The 11,743-nt window shown below is 30.3% G+C and overlaps 1 long non-coding RNA gene across 8 annotated transcripts in view; it reads right to left on the minus strand.

The window, feature by feature from the left end:
• Positions 1–4,489: 4,489 nt before the first annotated feature.
• Positions 4,490–11,743, minus strand: part of LOC117117582 — a 20,690-nt gene continuing 13,436 nt past the window's right edge. For 5 of the 8 annotated variants that reach the window (XR_004446921.1, XR_004446920.1, XR_004446919.1 and 2 more), the window contains 5 exons: positions 11,467–11,586; positions 10,921–11,050; positions 8,978–9,092; positions 5,968–6,027; positions 4,490–5,616 (listed from right to left, as the gene is read on the minus strand). This is a non-coding gene — a long non-coding RNA (uncharacterized LOC117117582). Of the gene's footprint in view, positions 5,617–5,967; positions 6,028–8,977; positions 9,093–10,920; positions 11,051–11,466; positions 11,587–11,724 lie in introns of all 8 variants that reach the window. The other 3 variants (XR_004446926.1, XR_004446922.1, XR_004446925.1) reach the window with 2 other exon arrangements.

An 11,743-nucleotide genomic window follows, 5' to 3' on the forward strand; every position in this document is an offset into this window, starting at 1 on the left:
AGTTTCAATTTGATATTGTACATATGCTAGATGCCTTTGAGTTTTAAAAACATGTAATAAATAATAAATTCTATATAATATCTAATTATACATATTTTAATTAAAGGCTGTTATCTGGCATGAATATGGTAGGTAAGTCTGCTAAATACAAGGAGTAACAAATAACAACTGTAATGGTATCAATATAATTGTTCAATACTGAATTACATATTGACTTGCCGCAATAAATACAACACTTACAAACATGTCATCACCTAATGTGTCACCTAATCAAAAATTTAAAATTGTTCACAAATTAAATATATAATGAATATAAATCTGTATCAATTGTTTTAATATTTTTTTTATATAAATAATGATTATAGTCAAAGATAATAAATAAATTAAAAAAAAAAAAAACGATAATGATAATTACAAAATTATATATTAGATTAATTGATTAAAATTAAATTTGTATTTGCATATTAAAATATATTTAAATTAAACAGAAAACACACATTGTTAAATACAGTATTTTGGATAAATTGAAAAGCGTAAAATATCTATAAACATTTTAACTTTATTTTAACCTAATAAAAGTATAAAATCAATAAAAAAAAACTATAACTTGAAATAAATTTAACTTAAGATATATCAATAATTTATTATTAATATATATTTATCTAGTAATGGGCTTTGGAATAATAATAAAAATAATGATAATATTATTCAAAAATTATTAGACGCACTTAGGGTTTTCAGCAAAATGTTTTAAAATTAACTTTAAACAAACGTTAATCACTATGTATTGTGCAGCATTAGAGATAATATTAAGAATAACTTTAAAAAGATTACAGAACATAAATACTACATAATTTTATATATTGAAATGTAAAAATATTTCAAATATCAACCCTTTAGATACAATTTTTAATTACTTAATAAAAGTATAAAATCATTAAAAAACTATAACTTGAAATAAATTTAACTTAAGATATATAAATAATTTATTATTAATATATATTTATCTAGTAATGGGCTTTGGAATATAATAAAAATAATGATAATATTATTGAACAATTGTTTGGCGCACTTGGGGTTTTTAGGAAAATGTGTTAAAATTAAAATGTTAATCTCTATGTATTGTGTAGCTTTAGAGATAATATTGTTTAAACAGATTACAGAACATAAATACTACATAATTTTAGATAATGAAATGTAAAAATATTTCAAATATCAACACTTTAGATACAATAAATTTAATAGAATGTTGCTTTTAACATAATTACAAAATTATATTTTAAATTTATCAATTAAAAATAAATTTCTATTTGCTTAATAATAGTTTAATTCAGTATTTCTAATTGATTGAAAATTATAAAATTATTTTAAAATTATAACTTTGATTTAACATAACAATAATAATTAAACCAATCAATTTAGAATTAACTTCTATGTGCGCAAACCTTAAATGTGTCTGTAACTGTAAACAAATTAAAATAGAACACAAAGTAAATGTATAAAATAATTTAAAAATAGAATTTGAAATAAATTTAACTTTATATGTTAATTAATACAAATTATATCACAAAACAAACGCACACACAACTAAATTTAATATTTTAACAATAGCATTTTAAAAATAAAGTTAGGTTGTTACTCTTTAGATAGGGTGTATATTGGAAATAGTTTTAAACATAATCAAGGAGAAGTCTTTAATTATAATTAAAACAAAATAATAATAACCACATTTTCTGTTACATTAGTTATATATATTCAACATCACCCATCAATAATCGATATTATACAGTCTTTTGTGTTTGTGTAGTGTGCTCTACCAAAGCAGATCATTAAAAGTAAATTAAATTCACAAATTATAGTAAATTGATAATACTTATTAACACTTATGTCTAATACATATTCCGACTATTGAATAAAATAATTTGAAAGATACTGAAATACACATATTCCTTTTAAGAGTTAATAATTATAGTACATATGACATTGCTTATAATGCAATTGAAATAGACATAAATAGAAAACAAAAAAGTTTTTTGTAATCCATACAAGGGCATGATGATGACAAAGCAAAAGTTCTAAACAATTATAATAAATTGATAATTAAATTGATAAATTAACTAACAGCATACCATATAATAAATTGATAATACTTATTAACACTTATGTCTAATACATATTCCAACTATTGAATAAAATAATTTGAAAGATACTGAAATAGACAAATTTCTTTTAAGAATTAATATTTAAAAGTATGGGCACAATTGAATATAATATTAACTACATTAGAAAAAATAACTAAATGCTGAAATAAATCAATTTAATTTAATTTCATTTAGCATAATAATTGTAATTGCTTTATAGTGCATATGACAATTGCTTATAATGCCCTTGGAATACAGATAAATAGAAATCCAAACCAGTTTTATGTAATTTACCCCATGTAATATAAACAATGTGTAAATTTCTTCAATTAAACAGATTTTAAAATATTAATCATAATATTCAAAATATGAATATGAATCGTAAACATAACTATAATAATAGTATTGTATACTATTAACATGTACACTTTAAAGTAAAACACTTTAAAGTAAAACATAATGGAAAAATTTAATATATAATACTTTCGTAAAAAATTTTAAATCATACAATATTTATTTTAATAAACGCCTCTTAATTTCCCCGTAAATACAGTCAAAACGTGTTGTTGCGTGATCTCAAAGACTTATCAATCCCAACTAGGTTAGAATAATTTGAGGGAGGTGCTTATAATTCCAAATGAGGCTAGGTGGGTGGGGGTGCGTTTATTCAAATAAATACGGTAATTAAAAATTTAAATATTGAGATCCTTTCAAAAGTTCTGCTTTGGTAAAGTACATCATATATGCACAGCATTTAATCAATATAAATATAGACCTTAATAAAGGTTTGTCTTACGATTTGAAGATAAAATCTTGATAAATACAAACATTAAGGAAAAGCAATTAATGATTTTTTAAATTTTTAGATTTTAAACATTATAATTTTAAAATAGGGTGATCTTATATATAATTATACTTAAAGCTAATTTTAGTAAATGATTAAAAATAAATATGACTTCTTCTATAATTAGCAATATTTGGTGCCAACAGTGATATAAAGAGTGATCGATTCAGGCAGGGTATGGCTGAAGAGCTGCTGTTCAGAACACGATGCTTAGGTTTAGTATTACCAGAAGTGCCAACCATATCAAATTCTTTGCAACCAAATTTAGTTCTGTACTGCACAGTTAATGTTGTTTCCTGAGTGTAATCTAGGCAACCAAAAGCACTTGTAAATTTATATCCTGACGCCAGTTTTAAGTCCCATACTTTCTGATACGCAATTTGAACATAAATATAATCTAAATTTGTTTCTAAATTATTTATGCAAAACCAATTTTTCCTAGTTATTTAAAGCTAATCCATTAAAGTAATTCTAATAAATAATTCATGTTTAATTTAATTTAATTTCAAAATTATTCGTATTTGAAAATTCTTTAATACCATTAATTATTATTTAATACTGTTTATGCAAAACCAATTTTTCCTAGTTATTTAAAGCTAATCCATTAAAGTAATTCTAATAAATAATTCATGTTTAATTTAATTTCAAAATTATTCGTATTTGAAAATTCTTTAATACCATTAATTATAATTCCTATCCTTGGCAAAGATTGGGAAGAGGGTTGGCGATCTTGCGTGGGTTGTCGTCCATCTTGGGTATTGGGTTCTCACGGGTATTTTACTCATCTTGTAATTTACATTGGACTTGTAGCTTGTATTGAGAACTTTGCAGGTTTCTTCTGGCACTCTTGCTGCTTGGTAGTGGTGGTGGGTACGACTTGAGGCAGTACTTGCTGTGCAGTCAAGTTGAGTCAACCCGTCGGTGTGAAGGGTGGGGGGAGGGCAGCAGAGAAGTGCAGGTTTCAGAGCAGTGCATTTTTTCATGAAACTGAGGTTGTACACATTGAGTCAAATAAATACGAAACAAAATTGATTAAAATTCTTGTCTTTATTTGTTCCTTGCATCATTGTTTTCATCACCAACCCGAATACTAGGTTGCATTAAATAGCGCCCTCACTTCATTTAGAGGCGAGACTGCCCCCTAGTTAAAATGAGGCCCTCATTTTCCATAGAGGGCAGTATCTCATGCATTAAATAGCACCCTCATTTTATTTAGGGGTGCTATTTAATGCAATAAATACTGTCCCCTAGTTAAAATGAGGGCCCTTCATCTTAACTAGAGGGCAGTATCTCATGCATTAAATAGCGCCCTCATTTTATTTAGGGGTGCTATTTAATGCTACGACTTGAGGCAGTACTTGCTGTGCAGTCAAGTTGAGTCAACCCGTCGGTGTGAAGGGTGGGGGGAGGGCAGCAGAGAAGTGCAGGTTTCAGAGCAGTGCATTTTTTCATGAAACTGAGGTTGTACACATTGAGTCAAATAAATACGAAACAAAATTGATTGAAATTCTTGTCTTTATTTGTTCCTTGCATCATTGTTTTCATCACCAACCCGAATACCACCTCTAAACAAAACTAGGTTGCATTAAATAGCGCCCTCACTTTATTTAGAGGCGCTACTTAATGCGATACTGCCCCCTAGTTAAAATGAGGGCGCCCTCATTTTCCATAGAGGGCAGTATCTCATGCATTAAATAGCACCCTCATTTTATTTAGGGGTGCTATTTAATGCAATAAATACTGCCCTCTAGTTAAAATGAGGGCCCTTCACCTTAACTAGAGGGCAGTATCTCATGCATTAAATAGCGCCCTCATTTTATTTAGGGGTGCTATTTAATACAATAGATACTGCCCTCTAGTTAAAATGAAGGGCCTCACCTTAACTAGAGGGCAGCATCTCTTGCATTAAATAGCGCCCCCATTTTATTTAGAAGCACTATTTAATGTAATAGATACCGCCCTCTAGTTAAGATGAAGGCACCCTCATCTTACTTGGAGGATCAAAGATCTTATAACAAACTCGCAGGTCACTTTAATTAGGTTTTAGTTGTTACGAGCGTGTAGTCACATGGAGTTTTCAAATTCATTATGCGTACAAATAGTCAAAAACCTATTGAGCTTTACATATTGTGCAGTCCCATGAAAGTCTAATACATTACGCTTACAAACGGCAAGTGCGCTGTCTTGTTATAAGATCTTTGAGTAAATAACCAACCCACTTACCTCCAGTCTTCTTGCCTCTGTACCCTTCTTTGTTTGCCGGCATACAGCATAAATTTATTAATACATATACCATAGGCCTATCTAATTTATCAATACAATACAATACCATAGGCCTATCTAATTTATCATATACAGCACTAATTTATCAATACAATACAATACCATAGGCCTATCTAAATTATCAATCAGTTATGTATTTGAATTATTAAAGATATTGTCTTCACTTAAAATAAATCAGAAAAAGCATCTCGGCTTCTTGCAGATTGGTTCACAGTTCTCGCTAGGTGGAGTTAACAGAGCGATGACTTCATTTTTAATCATAAAATACAAAATATATTTTTCTTTGTGGTTGAATTTTGTTTAAGACATTAGTTTCTTGTATCTCTTAGTCAACTCTTCTCTTCATATCTGTAAAAGATTTTAAAAAATGTTAAAAATTAACCAAAATAATTGTTGAAATAAATGCTATTATACAGCGTTTTATATATATATTACAGACTAGTATATAAAAAGTTTGAATCACATCATTATTAAATGAGAGTAACTACTGCTAAACACTAAATGTATACTGCATATAGCTAAGGAGTATTAAAAGGATAAGGTGATGCAGTTTGCAATGGGAGAACAGAATGAAGACGGAATGTTAAGGTTAAATGTTCCACTTGCTCCCAACTAATGTAGAGGGCCTCCATGATCTTAGGCTGATAATTACTAATAATAGTTTATATTAATATAGAGAAATAAATTGTGTTACTGTACCGCAATCATTATCATGAATCTTAAATCATCTTGAAGCCACATCTAGCAATGAAATCATACCTGTAAAATATATGAGATATATGCAATATAGAGTTCTATTATGATTTATTTATAAAAAGAATCTCTTCAAAAATCTTGTCGTGGCATCAAATGCTTATAAGAGGGTGTATTGATATTAATCTCTGTTATTTGCCATGCATTAAGAACTTATGCTGTTCAACATGCCCAGGAGTGTGGAAGCCTCAATGACCAGTTAATACGTCTGCATAAACACAGAAGATCCCGGGTTCGATTATAACAATTTATTTTATTCAGGTATAAAAATAATACAAAAAGTAGCCAAAGGTTAAAATTATTGCATTTACAAATTAAGAACGAATATTTACAAAATACATAAAATATTACATTAAATATATAAAAATATAAATTCTAATTCTGAAAAGCCGGTGTGGCATTGGTCCCAAGATCAAGACAGACCAGGACTGGAGAGGATCAGGAACTGAGCAGCCAGGTAATATATGGAATTGGTGAATTCTGGTACCTTTTGGTACGGCAACGTTGCGATAAGTTAATTATGTCGGAAGTTTTTGTTATTGGGATTTGATGGAGGAAGCATATGACGATGTCAATTTGATTGAAGCAATGATTTACCAAAATTATATACTAGGATTTCCCATCTAAATTTGAGTGTCCTGACGATGTTGATTTTCAGAGCTTCACTGTTGATTTGAGATTTGAGTTTTACCTAGAATAATCCCGACTGCTCTTTTCTGGACCCTCTCCAATCCATCAGACTGCAGAACTGTCAGATTTTATAATTTATGAACATGCTGTTACTATCCCATTTACCAGCAAACCCTTTAAAAGGGCATTCAGGCGGGTTGGTGAACCAGGTTTTGCCAGAATCTTATCTCAATAATCCAATTAAACATCAAAGAAGGATACCTCTACTTAAGAATCATTATCACAGCAGGCATTGCTGTTTCTCAATAAATTACCAGTATAGTATTTAAAAACCAGGCTGGAAAATTTTAAAAACCTGTTGTTCAAAATATTAATTAATTTATTAATTTTAAAAATCAATGACTTATGTTGGGAGTTACAACATGGTTTTTGATTTAATTGTGCTAGTCTTCTTATGAACTATTCACAACTAATGAGCTTCACTGTTAATCTTGTTACAAAATTGCCTGGAGAAGTAATTAATAGAGATAAGAAGAGATCGGCAAAACCTGGTTCAAAATTGTAAAATTTGGTAAATGGTGAAGTTTCCTCATGAGTGGTGACAATCTGTAAGTGACAACAGTGCTCAAATAGCAACATGATGTTATAAGTATATCAAGCGAAGCCGTTCAGTTGCATGAAAAATGTGTGGTGGGATTCCTCTCATACAGCTGACTGAAACGCTCACAACCTGTCACAGTGGGGCTAACAATAATTTACAAAAGGTTATAGGTCACAACTTGGAAATCCTGGTAAATAATTTCAAATTTTCTGTTGAGCACTGTAAACACTATACATAAATAAATAGATAAATAAAAATATCAATGCACGAAAGGAACATGATGTTATGTTATCAGACATCATATTTACTTTAATACAATTTAATTAGTTTTATATATACAGTCAAATCCGCCTATGTCGAATCTAATGGGACTGGCATAAAAAGTTTGAGTTATACATAGAACAATACTATTTTAAGTCCGAAAATCATTCCTATTCCGAATCTCGGACGATTTGTGCAATTCAGGACGGTAATAGTTAAATAGACCTCGTTTAACAACAAGCATACCAGACGCTGTGAAAACGAGACGCTTAGTACTCGCATTACCATGGAGATTATCTGTTGATTAACATGACACGCCAGTAGACGTTGGTTAATTATGAAGTGAAATTTAGGTATGCATTCCAATGTTTTAATAAGTGTATATTCTTGCTTTTAATCCTTAAAAACCATTTGGAATCAACCTGCAATAAAGACGGAACTCAACAAAGCAAGTTCCTACTGGTTACTCTTTTCAATAGACGTCTAATTCATATTTGTTAGATTCGTCAGTGTAAATTGCAAATGCACCTCATTCATTCTTTAAACTCAAGACGCTTTTCAAAACGTGTTGCTAATTTAATAATGTGTGCTTGGAAAAACATAATAGACCTAAAGAAATGCACGCAGAAACATAATTAGAGCCAGTCCAGAGGGGTTTCTGTATTGTGAGAGTAGACTGCAACTTACGACATACAATCGTGTGAGCCAAGTTCCACAGCGCGCTGTCTGAGATGTTAGTTTTGACATGGACTTGTTGCCGTACAACAAGAATTAAACTTCGTATTTTCCCACGGCTGTGTATTTTTCCCAAATAAATTTGGAACTTCGACTTGTGTGGTTGAAATTACTTTCACCAAATCGGGCCTATCCGGACCACAAAATTCTGTCGATATAGCTGAAATTAGACTTATAAAAATTTGAATGATGCGAATTTTCGACTTAAACGGAGTCAACTTCGGCGGACTCGACTGTATTTTTTATTTGAATATATCTATTTCAGTTATCATGATTATAATACATTTTTAGTGCTATCAAGATAAATTTGATAACTTGGAGTGAGAAAACTTGTTTAAGTTTACGTGAGGGTCATTAACTCTATTCTTGAGTATGTTGCATATTCAACGGAGGAGCGATGCACCCAATTATGTTGAGAGTATTTCAAATAATTTCAGGAAAATCAACCATCTTCCACTTCCAAAAGTCTATCAGAAGCAAGAACTTCATCCCTAGGCCTATTCATAGTATTTTTTGGTCCACACTTTTTCCTATTTTTTAAATTTTTTATTTAATGCATAATTACAAAAAGAAAAAAGGATGCAAGCAAAACGATCTGTAGCATTTAAAATTATTTAATAAAAATTTATATTTTTGAAATAAATTTAGGGCAGTAATTTATCAAAAAGGTCAAGGAGCAATGCCCATCACTTTTTTTTATTATTAATACATTACCATTACTGTACTTACATTTTACTTCAGGACAAGAACGGTAGGGGCGCTTATGAACATGTCCACACAGCCAGTATGGTGCAGGATGTATTACGTAACCACTATCCTCGGTTTTCGTTTTTTGTCCACTATCCTAAAATATAAAAAAACCCCATAAAATCAAAGTCTACCAGCTTTTTGCATTATTTGTACCAGTAAGCGCAATATATGACATAACATTATTACATATAGTTATATAAACTATTATTTATCTTATAAAACATCTAGTGTTATATATTAGATGTAGGCTTAATGTAACATACAAGATTCTAATAAAACAGCCAAATTTATCGTAAATTAGCAAAAGAACACTTCTAGTGACACTAAACTAAGACAAAGGTTTGAATCCAAGAAATAATGTGCAAATTATACATTATAGTCCTGCACGTGCATTACATGTTCACTAAACCATCGCATATCCATAATTGCAGTTACGCCAATGTGTCCGAATCTGAGAAAATTAAAACTTTTAAATGCTAGGAAAATTATATTGTACAAGGTTAAATCAAACACAATTGGAATTTTTATGATCATTAGGTACCATAAAGTAAGAACCAGCAGAAAAACTACTAGGTGACAAATTTTTCAGCACCATAATTTACGGTTGTTTTGTGTTCTATTGGGACCTACGAATCACAAACAATTTTAATAGTAAGAACTTTAGCAAAACACGAGAATATGATGCTTAAACTTACAAGAAAAAAAAAGTTCTTTACGTAGGCCAGCGAGCAAGGAGTGAAAGTTTTACATACGTCACTGTTAGTTTATTATTTATTAAGTGAGTATTACTGCTTTAAAAACAAACTTGAAAATTATAATTAAATGTAATTTGTATTTCAATAACAGAAAAATAATTATACACCTACTTTTAAATTAGTTTTGTTACTGGTTTCACCGGTTCTTATTCTATTCGTCCGAACGGAATTAGCCCCAAGGCTATTATTAGATTACACATGTATTTGAGTTTACGTCTGAACATGGACGTAAACTCAAATCAATCTGAGTTTTATTGCGCTAAACTCTGTATATTTTTTTCATTATTATTATTATTATTATACTTATTATTACTATTATTACTATATGTAATTGAAGTGTAATTTTTTTGTTTTTTTGTTGTCCAATTTTATTTGGGGTCACTATTAGACAAGTAATGGTCTTGTTATTTATATCAAACCTAACAAAAGTTTATTATGTATTTTATTGTATTTATTATTGTAACTTTCTTTGACCATTATGCAATAAATGTTAATGAATCGATCTTGAAATAATGAGGTACGATCTAAATTCTGTAGTGTCCTTAGCGACATTCGTTGGTAGCACTATTTGTTTTAATTTTGTCTCCGTAATGACATGGAGTGGTATGACATATCGTATGGATTAAACACAGTGATTTGAATGTGTGGTTTAATACACATTAAAGCAACTTGTGATTAGTTTGAATTCATGAAAGATAGCTTACATTTTCTGTAATATCTGATGCACTACACACCAGTCTCTGGGTCCGGGGGAGTACAATTGACAAGTGCATAAACAGAGGCCTAGACTACCCAGCCTTGCAAGCGCCCCACAAAACGGCAGTACATATCATATGATACAAAAACATACAATTTCACAGATTTCCCGACAATGTTTTTGCAAAAACTCTTCATACTTTAAATTTCCCAAGCCTTCACAAATAAAGGCCCTGATAGAAAAAGAAATGACTTCAAAATTCTCTCAAAATCATAGTAGTATAAGCCCTCTTCCTCAGAGAGTGGGCTAAAAACTGTAAAATCGAAAAGGTAAGAACCTTGTATGTATTAGAAAATATGGACATTAATACTAGCCTGTGTGCAAATTTTATTGTGCATTCATAAAATGGATGGTTACGATTAGATGGATTTTTTGTGAAGTAAGAAGTGTTGGTCGGATTCTGGACTTACTTTAAAATGTTCATTCGATTCTGGACCTTGTCAGTCTAAAGAGGCAGTAGTTGGTTACCATGTACTACAGTCGCTGCTGTGCGGCCTGCCACACATAGCCTCACTGAAAATGAGTCAACTAGCAAACAGCCTGTAATAGAAAATGATTTCAGATTTAACTAACAAATATTAAGACTTACATGGATAATAAAAATGGTTTAAAAGTAAATGCGTAATATTAGTTACACATTGCTGATGTAAGAAGTGTTTGCCTGATTCTGCACCTACCCCTAGTGAGTAGTGGTGGGTTACCATGTGCTAAAGATGCTGCTGTGCGGCCTGCCACACATAGCCTGAGTGAAAGATATATATGCTATCTAGAAGTTGCATTGCTATGGTGTCACTTCAGCAGTTTCATGATTTTTGTAGTGTCTGACAATGAATATTCATTATCATTACATCATTGTGATGAGACCACGGTCTGGTGAATTATGCAAATGAGTCAACTAGCAAATAGCATGTAATAGAAAATGAATTTAGATTAAATTAATAAATATTAAGACTTACATTAATAATAAAAATGGTCCTGATTTTCGTAGTGTCTGACAATGAATATTCATTATCATTACATCATTGTGATGAGACCATGGTCTGGTGAATTGTGCAAATGAGTCAACTAGCAAAAGCCTGTAATAGAAAAATGATTTTAGATTTAACTAACAAATATTAAGACTTGCATGAATAATAAATATGGTTTAAAAGTAAATGTGTAATATTAGTTACACATTGCTGATGTAAGAAGTGTTCGCCTGATTCTGGACCTACCCCTAGTGAGTAGTAGTGG

This window comes from Anneissia japonica, unplaced genomic scaffold (genome assembly GCF_011630105.1).
Source record: "Anneissia japonica isolate Jap-2015-1 unplaced genomic scaffold, ASM1163010v1 scaffold287857_len828801_cov194, whole genome shotgun sequence".
NCBI classification, from domain to species: domain Eukaryota; kingdom Metazoa; phylum Echinodermata; class Crinoidea; order Comatulida; family Comatulidae; genus Anneissia; species Anneissia japonica.